General features: G+C 36.5%; 1 protein-coding gene and 1 long non-coding RNA gene across 2 annotated transcripts in view; both read right to left on the bottom strand.

Annotated features, from left to right (window-relative positions):
• The window catches only part of GRM8 (glutamate metabotropic receptor 8), a 319688-nt gene that overhangs the window by 235187 nt on the left and 68547 nt on the right, over positions 1–15954 (bottom strand). The gene's annotated exons all lie outside the window — the stretch shown is intronic.
• LOC116216577 lies at positions 1498–9033 on the bottom strand. Its single transcript, XR_004159644.1, has 3 exons — positions 8905–9033; positions 3249–3326; positions 1498–2293 (listed from the first exon to the last, which is right to left on the bottom strand). It is a non-coding gene; the product is annotated as an uncharacterized LOC116216577 (long non-coding RNA).

Raw genomic sequence — 15954 nt, 5'->3', positions numbered from 1 at the left:
GCTCAGATCAGGCCTTGGTCTACTACTGCACTGATGGTGGTACCAGTGGCCAAAACAACGGGCACCTGTGATTGATTTTTTGCAATGGCAGATATGATCTATTTTATCTAGTTCAACACTCTTTCATGTCTCTTCAAGTTCACTCCTATGAAGACCTGCAGTTCTTTAATCATGCCATCTTCTTCAAGGGTTGTTTTTTTTGTTTGTTTGTTTTTTTTAAAGTCCAGTTTAACTGTTAAAGAGAAGATTTTAAATGTTGTCTTCATTTAGTCTATTTTTCTAAATTGTATAATTGCAAAGATCAAGATTTGAACTGTAGAAACAAACCGTATTTCCACCATAGTCCATCACACAACCAGTTCCTCTTTTTTTACTCAAATTTTCAAGAGACAGTCACATTAGATTATAAAGCCATAAATCATAGCACTTCAAGGAAGCCATATCCGTTTGAATTAAAATTTGTGCTTTTCTATCACTAAATATGAACAGGTGCACTATTTCTCTGCCTGCCAGAAAGGATCCAAATTCATCATAGTTTGTATTTTCTCAGATTATATCCCAGCTCTACATTTTCTCTAGTGGCAGTTCATCTTCTGTAATCACAGTAAAATTTGTTCCCAGTGATACTGTGTGACAGCTGCTACACATGGCATCAGCATGCATACTGGCTATGGTAATCACCACAAACAAAATTAAATGCTACAAATTTGTGCATGCAGTTGGTCATTTTGTTCAAATGACAGTATCATTAAATGCATTAAAATACTGGAATTCACTGCAGTTTAGTTCCCTAACCATGCAAAACCCTCAACTGGATAAGCCTTGAACACTCTTTACAGAAACACCAACACCTCAAGAGCAAGAGTGTTATTGATGGCAGAAAGGTTTCAGGCAGACAAAACTGTAAAAAATTAATCTCCACAAAATAACATTTGGACAATGTTATTTTAAAGAATAACAGTATGAAGGTCGGATGCACAATCCATAATTCTACTGGATAATATCCCGAAATTCTGAAAAACCCATTTCTTTTGCCACATCCACAAAAAAGTAGCAGCACATGCATTCAGCTACACTGCATCGCTTCAGAAGGCAGGAACTGCCTGGAGCTTTGCAGGAGCATTTCAGGATGGAGACTGGAAGAGCAGGCAGGTACACTGGAAGAAAACAAGTTAGGTTGGGTGAGACAAAAGGGATTGTGGAGAGAAAACAACTGAGACATTTAGCTTGAAAAAAAATCTAAAATACTTCCAATAAATAAGGTATGTCTATTATTTTCTTGCTCCTAACTGCACCTAATATTCACACAGTAATCAAGAACACACACTTTTCTGTATGACAATTTTGGGGCAAGTTTTGCATGTGTCAATGAAAAGCAGTCATTAATGATGAATCATTTATTCACTGAATTTTGTGTTAGTATTCAAGCGTAAGAAGAGATAACCAGTCTGCAGTTCAGACTCATGTTTTAGAACTGGTACAGCCTACTAATTTCCATGATTATTTCTTGATAGGCAATTTCCATATGAATTGTTCTTACAGACAGCAGCAGAACACCAGTGTTTCAGCAGGCAGAAAGGTCAGACACATATTCAATAAACTTTGAGATAACACATTTCCAGTGCAGCCTATTTCATTACGTCAGATACCCTAAACACTTGTACTGAGTTGGGTCACTCTCACTGTCATCAAGAGCTCTTATTCCCCAAGAATGCAACAGGGGATTCCGCATGATGTATGTGCCTCAACAGGAACACAGATGAGTTCCATGTGCCTGATCTTCTGCAGTTGTCCAGTTAGGGGATACCATTATTAACATTTGCCACATTGCCTATGAAAGGCAGTTAAAGAGCATACCTTTTATCTCACCGCAATACTTGGTATCAATCACGACATGCTAAGAAAGCCTTTTAAACTCTATTTTCTCCCTTAGTCTCAATGGGATTCAGAAGGCCCTTTTCTTCACAACACTGCTTTTCTACAAAGTAATTTGTATCTAGTTTACAGCAGCATGAGTGTATCATGTCTCTCCTTCCTTACACAAAGAAAATAATCAGTCTTAAGAAATCATCTAAGACACACTTGATCATAAGAACACAATGTTATTAATTAAAATGCAAAGCATGGTATTTACATTTATACTGTTGCCCTGGCTTCCACTAGCTTCTGAAAAGCAGGATGTACTTAGTGGTCTTTGAACAGTGTTGATGCAGAAAACTGTTCGGCCAGTCTGCTCAGTGCTGCCAGACACTGGGATCCCAATTCAGTCCATAGCAAGAAGCACTTGCAATATCTGTTAAAATATGTATACCAGAAAGACTGTTTCTGACCCAGAATCTAATTATAACTCTGAGAATACCTTAATATTATCACTGAATTTTTTATTCTATTTCCATCTGCCACCTTACAGTGATCTCCAGTCGGTTTCCTTCATATCTTCTATACATGTCATTAAATACTACTTCCTAAACATTATTTCCATAATCAAACATGAGCATCTAATACAACAAAGCAATGTGCTGAAAGTCACTGGGGCAGAATTATAATACATATAAATAGAATTCAGTTTTCCTTCTTCTACAGTGATGTAAAGAATTAAAAACTATTTTTTTTTCTATAACAAATTATTATGCTATGGGAGTAACCCAAGCACTTATTTTCATCCATCTCTAGATTTCAGCACATTTTCCTACGTGTGGAAAGATGATGATGTATAATGCAATTAGGAAAAGGAGTAATATTATCATTTAAATGTTATGAAAAAATCTCATGAAATGCTTACATGAAAATATGACCTGCATAATTAATATTTTTCTGGTCACTTGAAACAGACTTAATTCCCCTGAGAAATCCTAATAAGGCTGGAAAATCTGTGCTTGTCCAAGAAAAAGAATAGCACTGCTACATCTACCCTGGAGAGAACACTATGCTCAGGTGCACAGGAACATGAGATTAGATGAAACTGGGTAGGTCCTCAACTTCATTCCCAGTGAGAGCAAACAGTTAAACAACAGATCCACCAAACACTACTATGGGCCACCATTCATTAACAGCCAGAAGTTTAGGATTTAGGATCTGTTTCAAGCCTTTAAAAAACACACCACCACCCACAACCAGCAACCTGAAGAAGTAACAGCAAAGCATTCCTGCAATTCACATAATGCAACAGAAGAACATAAAATGCCTGTAGCACAATGTTGCCTCTGGGATGAGCACATAAAAGCCACTGACAGGGGTTGACAGCTTACATGGAAATTTCGCAGCTCAGTTGCAAGCGTGCTTTCTCAGGCATCTCTGTCCTAAGGTTCAGGTTTGTTTTTCACATCCTGGTGAATGCAAGGAACAAACATGACATAAAAACAGATGTGAACCACAGCTCAACACTTTGCTACCAAGAAGCTGAAGCAAAGCCCACACATGCACAAACTGCTAACATAGGAACATCAGACAGTGCAGGCTAACGTGAAGAAAAGACAAAAACTACTTTAGCCTCTTAGTGAATCTTCATCTAAGACAAGATCAGTCCAGAGGAAAAGCATTATGCTCTCTGGCAATTGAAAATTAAGAAAAGGTGAGAAAGGGGTATTGAAAAATGATTCAGATAAAAGAGCATCTTCTCATCTGCGGTACCAATGGAAGGTGATAATAATGTTCTGTCAACTGCAACTGTATCAGCAGCAAACCCCTGTAAGAGATTCACAATGGTCATTATTAACTGCAGTGGTAGAAACAGTGCAGAATTTTGAGCTTAACACACTGCTGAGACCTTTACCTGCTCCAGTACAAACTGGCCTGTCTTAGGCAGAAAATGGGTGACGCAGATCTGTGAAAAGTCAGATCTATGAGGAACCTGGACAGACCTATACAGTAGGTAGTAAGTTTGTCCACAGACAAAAAAAAAAAAAAAGAATCTAAACCAGCTGAGATGAATTCAGTGTTTCTCTCTTATTTGTTTCTTTATGCAGTCTTTCACAATGACATCTTTATTGATAGCCTGTAAATGTTAGGCTTCATTTTGCCAAATGCACGTTACAGTAAAGGCAATTTATTTAACTGTCCTGATAATAAATTGCATGTACATGGGAGGAACACTACCACCAAAACAGACTTCTCTATTTCTTTTTCTTTTCTATAGGTTTTGTTTTTAACATCCTAAAGCTGCATACTAACAACTTCATCCATAGAGTGACATCAGGTAAACTATGTTGATGAATCCCTTCATCATGTAATTTCCTGGGGAGATGCTCATTACGTGCTTCTTCCAAACAAGCAATACAAAACAAAATGGCTTAGTAAGTGCAATTAAAATCTTGACATTTACCACACACAGTACTTACAGTTACTGTGATACTGACACCATGCCACACTGTGTTTCGAATGCCACAAATGCTATACAGAAGGTATGTATTGCCCTACATGAAAGGTGGAGGCACTGATGGTTTTCAGTTTATTATAAACAACATGTAATAAATAAATCAAAATAAAATAAAAATAAAATAAAATAAAATAAAATAAATCAAAGATTTTATTTTTCAGTGGCATTTGATTTATTTTTTCTTTTTGTTCTTCGGAATATATAGATTCCTAAGGAATAAAACCAGTATTTACCACCAGAGCTTTAATTTCATGGCGCAAATAAGGGACCACTCCCTTACCACTGCAAATCAAGTTTTGACCACATTATTGGCAATCTGTAATTACTACAGTCTTTTAATTTTTTTTTTCCTAAAGAAACAAAGCTTGTACAATCATACTGTCACACTGTGTATGCATGTAGCTGCCTCCGTTTCTTGGGCTCACTGCATGAAGCCTACTGACTTTCCACACAGTTCTGCCAAATTTGACAGAGATACAGGTCCAAAAGCTTAAGTACATTTATCTTCTGGGATAGCAAAACACTGACTAGGGAAGAGAAATCTAGTTAGTGCTCTCATTGAGAGAAAAGCTAATTTTAGCTTTAGTTAGACCCCACAGCATCCATGCAGGACAAAGCCATTCTAAACACTCTAACAACAGTTAAAACTTTAATCAAAATTCTTGGCCAAGTCAGTCATGAAATACCAAGTTACAGTTAATGAGACTGCATTATGTCCTTGTTCACAGAAGTGCTTGCTTCCTTAATGTTTAGATCCTCAGTTACCTGCAGTTTAGAAACACCTCCAGGCTTTTAAATCCCCAAGGCCTTTAATAAATTCAAGAAGCACAGAATGATTAAACAACTGTTAAATAGAATGATTACAGCTACAGGTTACAGGAAATCTTGGTGAATCACTTGGCACATACACCCTGTTCTTAAGTACTCCCAACAAACGCTTTTGCCAGAGACAGAGACCTGAGCTAGCTGGATCTTTGATTAGATCCTATTCAGCCGCATTAAGGCTCTCATGTTTAGCAAATTCTGGATAATTACATACTTTAACCAAAATTAAATTTCATTGACCTCTCTTCCAAGAAAAACTCAGACATTTGTTATACCTTCACTTAAATAAAATGCTGTCTGCATTTTTGTTGATAATGTTAAATAACAGATTGATCAAAACTCCATGTTTCCTTTCCTGCAAGAGTTCTTCTATTGGCACAGAATACACATGAGATGAAGAACAATCCTGCTGGCGAGATGATTAAGGCACAGCCTGATTGAAACTGTAAATGTCTGGCCCAAATGAGGACTTCTCAGCCTACTTAAACTGACTCTCTAGAGAGTTTAGGTACTCAACAGAAAAATCTGCAGAGGCCAATTTATTCTCCTAACACAGAGAGAAGTGCTGCAGAATAGTGAACTACTTTTTGTTAACATACAGAATTACAGAATACCCCAAGTTGGAAGAGACCCACAAGGACCACCAAGTCCAACTCCAGCCTTCCCATTAAACCACCAAAATTCAAACTATATTCCTCAAAGCACTGTCCAAACTTCTTGAACTCTAGCAGCTTGGCCACTGAGACCACTACCTGGGTACTGTCCCAGTACCTGACCACTCTCTGGAAAAGAAACTTTTACTATTGCCTCTATTCAGATAAAATACTCTTTCTCTCTTTTCCTGACACTCTCAGATGCTTATCTTTAGTCAGTCATCCTTGCTCTAAGCTTCTTGACATTGTAATTGGATAATCTTCTAGACTCCAGGGGCAACCTTTTGTCAAAAGAATTCCTGGGGCTATAATTCCTATTTGATGGAATCGGGAGTTACTAAAGTAACAAAGAATTGACTATAGATATAATTCTTTGCTCACAGTAGAAATCTTGATTTAAAATAAACTATTTTTAAGGAACCCTCTAAAAAAAACAGGTGTGCTTGTGCATTCACATCCTGTATTTTATTTTCTCTCAAGTAAAACACTGAACTGAATGAATATATTTCACTGAATGAAATATGATTTTTTTTAGGTCTGAGAATTTGTATCTCAGCCTATACACTTGCCCACCTTCAACTGTTGACAGTCCACATGCATAGGCACTATTTGAACTTCCTCTGATTTTTTTTTTTTTTCCTCCACTCTTTAAGCATGCACATGGCTCACAGTTGCATGCAAAAGCCCTACATCTATCAACACCCTCCCAGCCAGGTGTGCACTGAATTTTGCCAGGGAGAGTATTCACAAGTCTCCAAACATCACTACCCTCTGGTGTCAGAGTCAGCTCTTGCACTAATGCAGGACACGTCCACAGCATCAGATAAAGTAAGTCACCCTCCTGATCACAGCCAGTATTTCAGGCTACTCTGAAGACTGCAGCTAAGGTGAGGACACGGCTCACTCACAGCCAGCAGCCTCCATCAGGAGCATTCAAAGGAATGAGTTTGAGTGTCTAAGAGCTAGGTCATCTTGGAAAGGCCATCTAGGGCTCTGAAACGTTGAAAGGGATAAAACTCGCATCATTTACTACACGATACATTTTCTACTTTTTATCTTTAGTTTTACACCATCATCAATGACCTGCAACTCAGTGCTCTCCCTCCACTACCCTGTTTTTGAGCTTTTTTTTTTTTCCTCTCTCAAAGACCATCATGAATAAAAAGTGAAATGAATGCGCTTTTTTCCCCCTCACACAAAGACCTCATAACATATAGCACCTGCAGTGTTTTCATTTCTCCTACTACTTTGTCATCCGCTTTGGGAGTACAAACGTGTCTCTGCCTTCATACAGCACCATTCCACTCCTTGCACCACTCTCACAAAGATGTATACACGTTCTTCTTGAGTTCAAGAACTCAAAACAATGAATCAAAAACCAGCTGAATTATCTTTACCCTATGAAGGCAGAAATGATTCAGCTCTTCAAAGGAGTAACACAGAATGTTGCATCTAAAGCTACATAGAAAGTAACTACAACAGAAGATTCTGACAGTTAGCTTCAGCTATAAAAACAGTGGAAGTTCCCAATATACCTTTACTTGCTTCCTTTTTATAAGGCTGTCATGGATGACCTAATATCAGCTTTGTTTCAATTTTCAAAAGTTATTTTTCTATGATAATTGTATGCCTCTTGTTGAATGCCAGCACTGAAAGTTAAGTATTTTAAGCCTGATATTCATTTTTATAATAAACCTACATTACATGCAAATCAGAGATGAATATATGCTATTTTAGCACTTCTATTGTGTGCATGCATTACCTTAGTCCTAAAAGACTTCAGAGAAAAACCTCAGTGGTTTTAGGATTTATATATAAATGGAAGGCTCTTGCCATCCATCCCCTCACAGACTGTAATGGAATGATTGCTTTCTTTTTCCCTTTGGTGGTAAGTGAACAATATTTTCAGTAAGAATAAAAAGTTGATTCAGCAAATTAATCAGGGAAAGGCTGAGGCTAGTCTTGGGATCTCATGGCTGTTAGTGGCATCAGTCTCACCTGTATTCCCTCTTGCTCTAAAATATTTATTCACATGTGTGGAAGGGAGTGAATTAGAATGGTGGGAATTCCACTACTAGAAGCGGGATGTTAATAACATTAAGTAAGCAAAAAATAATAATGCTTTGTAAACTCTGACCATACTCTTAACTACACCTGGCATAGGTTGCTAAAATGATGAATTGTGAAGATCTTCTTATACAAGAATAGCTCCTGATAGGAAATTCGGAGACAAACAAGTTCTTTCACTTGTTTTGAGTTGAGCTCACTTGCAGAGGCAAATGCTTGGTGTTTCATAAATCTTGTCTACGTTTTAGGGTTTATTTAATTAACCAGAAATCTAAAAATGCAGTCACTGAGATAAAAACTAATCAGTCCTGTAGTCCATAAAATTGTACTTGTTCCAATAGGAAAGAGTCACAATCTACACTTCTGTAATTTAGAAAGTGACAGCATAAAAACACACTCTCAAAATCAATGAATCTGCATTCCTAGTTGCATTTGAAGAGATAAGCCATATTTGTGACAATATTTCACTACTGTTAGTTACTCTTGCAGTACCAGGACAGTCAAGACAGAGCAAGCTAGAGCAGAGATTATGCGCATCACCTGGAGGAACATTTACTGAAGACTAGTGGTTTCACTTAAATTAAATCCACTTCAGATGAAAGAAGAATTACACAGCCATCAATCAGGATACCATCCAGAAAAAGCGGTAAATTCACGTCTTGAGCAAAATAAGACAGTGTATATGGAAGCCAAACTTGACCTTCAAACTAGGAACCTGTACAACCACTCAGTTTCCAGAGCATGAACAAAGACTAAGAATGATACAGCATGCAAAGGGATCCTCCAGTGCTTACAGCTAATCCCACATTACATTAAGCAAATGCACAGCACAGTCCCTTTCATAAACTGATGAAGGGCCAGTTTGAGACTCACTTTATCTTAGTCCTTAGAAGCAGTAAAATTGCTTCTGATAAGTTTTTCACAATACCAGCAAAAACATCATGAGGTATATCATTAATCACACATCAGAAAAAGTTAACTCACCCAACTGTGCTATAAAACTTCTTATAAAGAAGTAACCTTAACCTACAAAACGTTCTACTTTCAGAGGCTAGCCCTTAAATAAGCCCAGGGTGGAGTGGACCCTGAGTTCAGTCACCTAGGAAACACAGGTGAATTGCTTGCATTTGTACTTCCTGGGCCAGCCGCCTCCCTTCCCCCTCCCTCCTTTACCAGGTGCTCAATCATCAGGGTGTGACATAACAGTTCCCTTACACTGTGTTATCCTTCTCATGAATAAATAAATCAGACTGAATTAAGGAACCCTATTCAGCACAGCATTAAAATATGCTCCTTAAGAAAACATAACTCCATTTTGTTAAGTGTTTTATTGTTACCATAGAATTTCTCAAACTGGAAGGGACTCACAAGGATCATTGAGTCCCAGATGAACATAATGTAAACTAAAGGTTTACAGCAGATAATAGAAGAAATCTATTCTGCTTTTTCCCCCATTTTCATTTTTTTCTCTTCTTTCTTTCATTTCTTTTTTTCTCTCTTTTTTCTCTCTATTCTATGTAGACTCTCTGGTACTGGATAATGAAAAAGGTATTTGGACACAGCCTGCACATTTTTTCTGTCTGGATAATAAATGAAGTAGAAAATGAGCAAAAGAAAAAAACAGAATGCAGCTCTTTACCCACCACAGAAGTCCTTGAATGCCTTTCACCACTTCTCCTGAGAGGCACCTGAGGAGCAGGTAGCCCAAAGGGATTTGTCATAAGCTTGTGATGCCTGTGGCAAGTATACATATGGGAACTGATGCTTTTCTATCAACTAACACATTTTCTGAATGCAACCAAATGTCCTTCTTTCAGAAAACTGTCTCTTTTGTAATTATTTATCACAGAAAGACAAAGAAAGCTAAGACAACTCCAGTTAAAATGACCTTAGTTAATGCACCTTATGATTTCAAGGACATTATTACAGAGAACTGACCATTACCATTACTCTCTAATTACAAAGTCATTCCACATCTGAATTGAATACTTGGCTTTTCTTGAAATCCTTTTCCCCCATCTGTCCTCAGACCTTACCATGGTCCACATCGAAGAAAATCATCTTCAAAGTCCTGTGACTTCATATCCCTGCAGTTATCACTATTAACTCATGTACAAGTGATTAACTAAAATATCAAAATGGTGAAGCAATTTAGTCATGAAATGCCCATAAACATCAATCAGAGGTCCAAAACTAGGCCTGCAAAAACTTTCCTCTGTGTCACCAATATTGTTCAGTGGGTTACTTAAAATAAAATAAAAATTTTTGCATTTAACTGGAAGAAAAAATAAAATCCATATATTTTTTACATATCTTAGCAAAAAAGAATATATCTTGCTGACAGGATTGCGTGTCTTGCTAACACTGCTAAATAATTAGAATCTCATTCAATGTTTTGTATCTACTAGCTTCTTTAGAGTCCTACTTAGTAACAGCTTTACTTGTCACTTGGGTTGTGATTCCTTGAAATCTCGTGCACTTTAATACAGAAAAAAAACTCAATAAAAAATTCAAATTACCTAATTTCTATAAACTCCATTAATTTACTTGCAGCAAAATGTCAGCATTCACACATGACATCTCTGTGAAAAGCTTGTTCTTGATCTAGGTCCAGCCTCTATGTACTTAACAGTTTCATTCATTTCTGACACTATTTTCATAAGCAGACTGAAGCTAGAGATATTCTTTTGTAAATGCCTATGCATCTGATGAGGGAGTCTAGATTACTGGCAAGAAATGCTATATACTTTGTCCTATATAAATGTTACAGTAAGCAAGAGCATCCACCAGGATGGCTTCACCTTCTCAATTCCATGAAAGGGACATTAAATTTTGGAAGAGAAAAAAAATAAATTAAAAAAGTACTCTGGAAATAAATTAAAAAAAAAAAAAACAACCACCACCAACAAAAAAACATTAACCAATTAAAATAATTTAACTGAAATTTAAAAAAATACTTCTACTTCCTGAATAAGTTCTGAAAGGATTTAACAAATAAAATACTACAAAATAATGGAAGCAATTTTGAGGTCTGACAATTCTTATAAATTGAGCAGTGCTATTATCTGCACTTCATTAAGTGCATTAATATGTTGGATAAAATACTTATAATCACATCACTCAACTTACTGGACTTAGAAAACGTTGAGATGCATCTCACAACAAATCCAATATTCTAACAAAATATATTACAGTATACCTGCTATAGTGCACAGTAAAGTTCTGCACTCTTTTGGCTATACTATCTGAGCATGTTAGCGAATAGTGTCCCTGGCTTATGGATTTGTGCTTTACACTGGCTGTTCACAGGAAATTCTTAAAAAGTTATTTTATGCAAGAATGATGTCCCTAAAGACATGCACAGGTTCTGCTGAGATACATGGCCCCTCATTCTACGTGGAGTGCCTTTAATGGTACACATGCCAAACCTGAGCTTAAACTTTGATAAAAACAAAGAGTTTTTATTTCCTGGGACTGTGCAAAATCATTCAGTCACATTTGGAGCCTTTCTACAAAAGGTGCCACTATGAGTTTCTCTGCATCCCAGATACCACTGTTGCAGCCTAATAATCCGCAGTTCTCTCAAACATCGATGTCCTGGCACGTGTATGCTGTTTTATAAGAGCAGACATTGCTAAAGGGAAATACAAAAAAACTCTTAAAATAAAAAGAGCAAGGAGGAAAGTGGGAGTAACTATAAAAATAAGTAACTTCTCATGAAAATTAATTAGGACTTTCTGTTACCATACTTGAAAGAAAACAATTCTTGCCTTGCTGAAAATAGGTGTGGTTACTGTCCACAGGATTTAATAACATTCAGCAAGTTATTGGTATAAATGTTTGCAAGGATTTTGGGATACTTCTGTTTTTCTTGTACAACCCCTTCTTAAACATTAACAAAGTCCATATATGCATACACTTGAATGGTCTCCAGTCTCAATTTGGAAAAGAACAAGTGCCTCATTCTTTGGTTTGCAAAGTTTATGAATTTTTGTTCCTCCTCCTATCCTATGACCAATCACAGCATTTTGGCAACAACCCAAGGAGCAGCTGACTTACAAAGGCCACTGAAGGGTATGCTGCAGGTCTGAATATTATGCTTAGTATGTACATGGTAGAGTTTTTCTAGAAGCATACAGCCACCGCAGTACACAGGGGTTTATCTGCATGACACCTCTGCTACTCAAGAGTATTGTTTTGTAATTAATTCCCTTGATTAATTGTCTAGTCAAAATATCCTACTTTAATTAACAGTGTTAAAGAAAGAGACTGGCATTTTGTTAGAATATCAGCACTTGAAACAATTAGCTCCATTTCAGTTGCTTCTAAAAAGTGATGCAAATTCACTCATCATTCTATACTGAATAAATGCAAAAAGGTACAGGAATAGGCAACACTTTTTCCATCATAGAAAGTCCTTGAGAGAATACATTTTGACCAAAGTGAGAAAAAATAACTTTTTTCTAATCAGCAAAGTTTCACAATATACATATTACTGCCATCCAAATTTTTAGCATAGCATTACAGCTTGTAATTTGCACAAAAATCACGCCTTGCTAAAAGAAAAAAACTCCATGTAGGAGTATTTCCAACTATTAGTGAAGCATACGCATATGCTTGCTTTTTTTCTGTAATGAGTAATAGTAGTTCTTTGAAATGTTGTATTCTTTGAACAGAATTCTTTGGAGCTTTGTGGTCAATTAACTAGGTAACAGAATTGAAGTAATGACTTGTAGCTGACTAAATGGGTTACCCTATTCTGAACATGTGCAGGCTCACGCAAGAATCCAAGAGAGAGCTACTGCTCAGTTACACCACTGCAAAGTTGATTAACAAATATCTGCTTACTTTGACTCAGAGCACAGTATGGTCCTCCATTCTTCAACACAAGAAAGAAAGGAAACATAATTAAACAGAAGTTTGATTTGAATTTTTCAATCAGACATTTTTGTCTTATAATCTTTGAAGTACATTGTCATCATTATACATTTGACTCACTCAGCTCTTCTGCATCATGAAGATGAGCAAAGCTTAAGTGTCTTGTACAGCAGTCAGTGACAAATGAAAAATGCTGTTTCTCATATAGGCCATGGATACTTCTACACTGTAAGGGGAAAAATAGGAAATAATAATGATTTCTTTTCAGAGATTAAAAAAAAAAAAAAGAAATAAAGAAAAAGAAAAAGAAAAAACCCAATCACAATTCATCAGCTTTAACAGTTTCCTAGGTCTTGGTAGAACTGCCCAGAAATACAGATGACTAATCACGCACATGAAGATTTTTTAATTATTTTCAGAACAGAAATTTGGCATACGGTCAAAGGAAGAAAGGAAGGAAAGCTGATTCTTGGGGGACAATAACCTTTATGATTTCTTTTCTGAAGAGATTACTATTTAGCCTAAATTGAAGCATATTTTGAAAACAAATAGCTTCCATTTTATTTGTTCTTTTTTTTTCTTTTTAGTATCAAAATATACTGTTGCAAAGACATCAGATTAAATACTACCTTTCCATTTCACAGCTGGCTTTTTTTAAATAAAATTATTATGAAATCTGAACAAAACATCATTCACTTGAACATTAACACAGAAAAAATTTGCACAAAAAAGCTTAAAGCAATATTTTGCATCAATTCATGGTGAGATTACCAGTAGCCAGGATTTCTCAAAAAGAGAAATCCCAAGCTGTGTTTAGGGCTAACCTAAAACTTGAAAGACTTCCATCCAGTTACATAGGCTTTCTATGTGACTAAGTCTGTTGCTTCAGGTATAGCAGTATGATAACACAAATTTAACTTAGCACATTTTGAAAGTTGCTAACTTTGATGTTCAAACTACTAGCTCTACGTGTTCAGTAACAGATAATAAGATCCTACGTGATAGGGAAATGATGCTGTTAGACTATCTCGAAGAATAAATGCATTCATGAGGGCCATGCAGGCACAGCAGATAAATACGTAAGTCCATATCTCCCTGCATTCTGTTATTGTCAGTACTTATTTAAAACATAATGGCAGTTATTACCAAAACAGACATCATCATTCTTGCATATAGAATTTCAAAGTTCATAACAGAGCTTTCAAAATAAATATTCCAGGAACTTGAAATCAATAGGCAGAAATATGGTGGTGAAAGGAAGGAAGGGGGTGGAGGAAGACTCCTCTATTTTATAAAGCAATGAACAGAAAGAGTCAAAAGTCATTACTGGACAAGACTAAAAAATGCATGCACTGGTACTGCCTGCCATGGCTTGTGCTGTATGACACAACGTTCTTCAGGGGAGGGAAGGGAGGGCAAGAATACTGAGCAGAGTGATGGGGAAATTTGAAGATGATATGAAATTATTTGAAATAATAAAGAATAGAGAGGAGACATATTAGTTTCAAAGCTTGATAAACAACTATATCAGTGAAAAATTATTGACTATTGACAAATGCAAGGGAGTATACGCTGGCAGAATACCTGGTATTGTTCATACACATCACTGAGCTCTAAATCAGCTGTAGCCATTTGTTAATAAACCTTGAGCATCAGAACAGATAGCTTTTGGAAATAATTTGCTTGATACCCAGCAGCCTACAGAAAAAGCTTACAATTTGTCAGGATACATAAAGAATGGGGCTGAGAATGAGATTACAGTGACACTACATAAATCAAAAGCAAGTCTTCACTTGGAGTGTTCAGCCATGGCTACAAAGCTTAACATAAATACAAACGAAGTAAGAAATACAGAAACTGACAGTAAAAACTATTATACTGCAATTATTTCATGTATTACAACTTAGAGTTAAGTAGAAAGGTATGTTGCTAAGGAGGTTAACTGGATTCTCCTACCTACCACTCCCAATATCAAAACAAGAAGACAAGTAAAGTTAAAAAGAGGAATTTATGGATTTAAATGCTTATAAACTGCCATGTTTTGGTAAATCTATGTACCAGCTACTAAATACCCAGTGTTACAGAACACTATGTGGATAGGTAATTCTGCCAGTGACTGAGAAGTCTTATCCACATAATTGAGGCCACCACTGGAGACAAGATATTGAACTGCAGGGTCAGACTCAGCCCAACAGTTCCAGTGTTTCATTGTTTAAACCGCAGGTATAGATCTTGAAAGTGCTGATGCAAAGAAAATCTTGCCAATACTCAATCACAGGCATTTCTCACAAATGACAGTTAAGAGAGACTCTTCTCTTTTAAAATGTAGAAAGCAAACCTGCAAAAATGCGAAATGTTTAAAACTACTAGAAAACAATGGAACTTGGGACAGTGGACAAACAGAAAATACAGTTTTCTTAGTAAACTCAATCGGCAGAACTTTACCAATTTGATTTCTTAACATCAGTAAGACTACTGACTGAAAACCAGTGAAGCACAAGCAAGATTACAGTTCAAATACTGTGAGCCCTCTGATGTGCTGACAAAAGAGAACACATAATACAGTCCAAGTCCGTATCTCCACACTTTTTCCTTTCACCTGTGCTCAGATAGTGCCTTATATCGAGATGATCCTTACCGAACTTTTTATATGCTGAGAAAGCAGATCTATTAAACATTATCTTGGCAAAGTTTGTTCACACAGTCTTTCATCAAGAACATGCCAATGCCTACATATTTCAACTCTGAATCAAGTTGGACTCAAACAATTATTCACGCCACCTCTGTAGAAGTGACAATAGCATAAATTTGTAACAAATACAGGACAAAGTAGATCTTGATTCCTTACAAAGAACAACAAATCTCACTCAATACAGAATCTGTGAAGCATCTGGAACAGAATTGCCTTTACAGGTTAAGCATAACCACCATGAAAATAAACTGTAAAGTATTTCCCACAGTTCTCTTCTGTCTTACACCACGTGAAAATCACAATGTTTAAAAAAAAAAACATGCTTATTCAGACTGCAAATCACACTGCGTGCTGTTCATGCTTCACCTTGTAGCATCTCCTTTATAATTGCTTCCACTCAAGACAATAACGTTTGCTGGGATTAACTTTGTTAAAATCTACTTCCTGTTAATGGGATTGTGTAA

Source organism: Meleagris gallopavo, chromosome 1, assembly GCF_000146605.3.
Source record: "Meleagris gallopavo isolate NT-WF06-2002-E0010 breed Aviagen turkey brand Nicholas breeding stock chromosome 1, Turkey_5.1, whole genome shotgun sequence".
NCBI lineage: Eukaryota > Metazoa > Chordata > Aves > Galliformes > Phasianidae > Meleagris > Meleagris gallopavo.
Note: the sequence above shows the minus strand (reverse complement) of the source record. Positions and strands in the feature narration are given on the sequence as shown.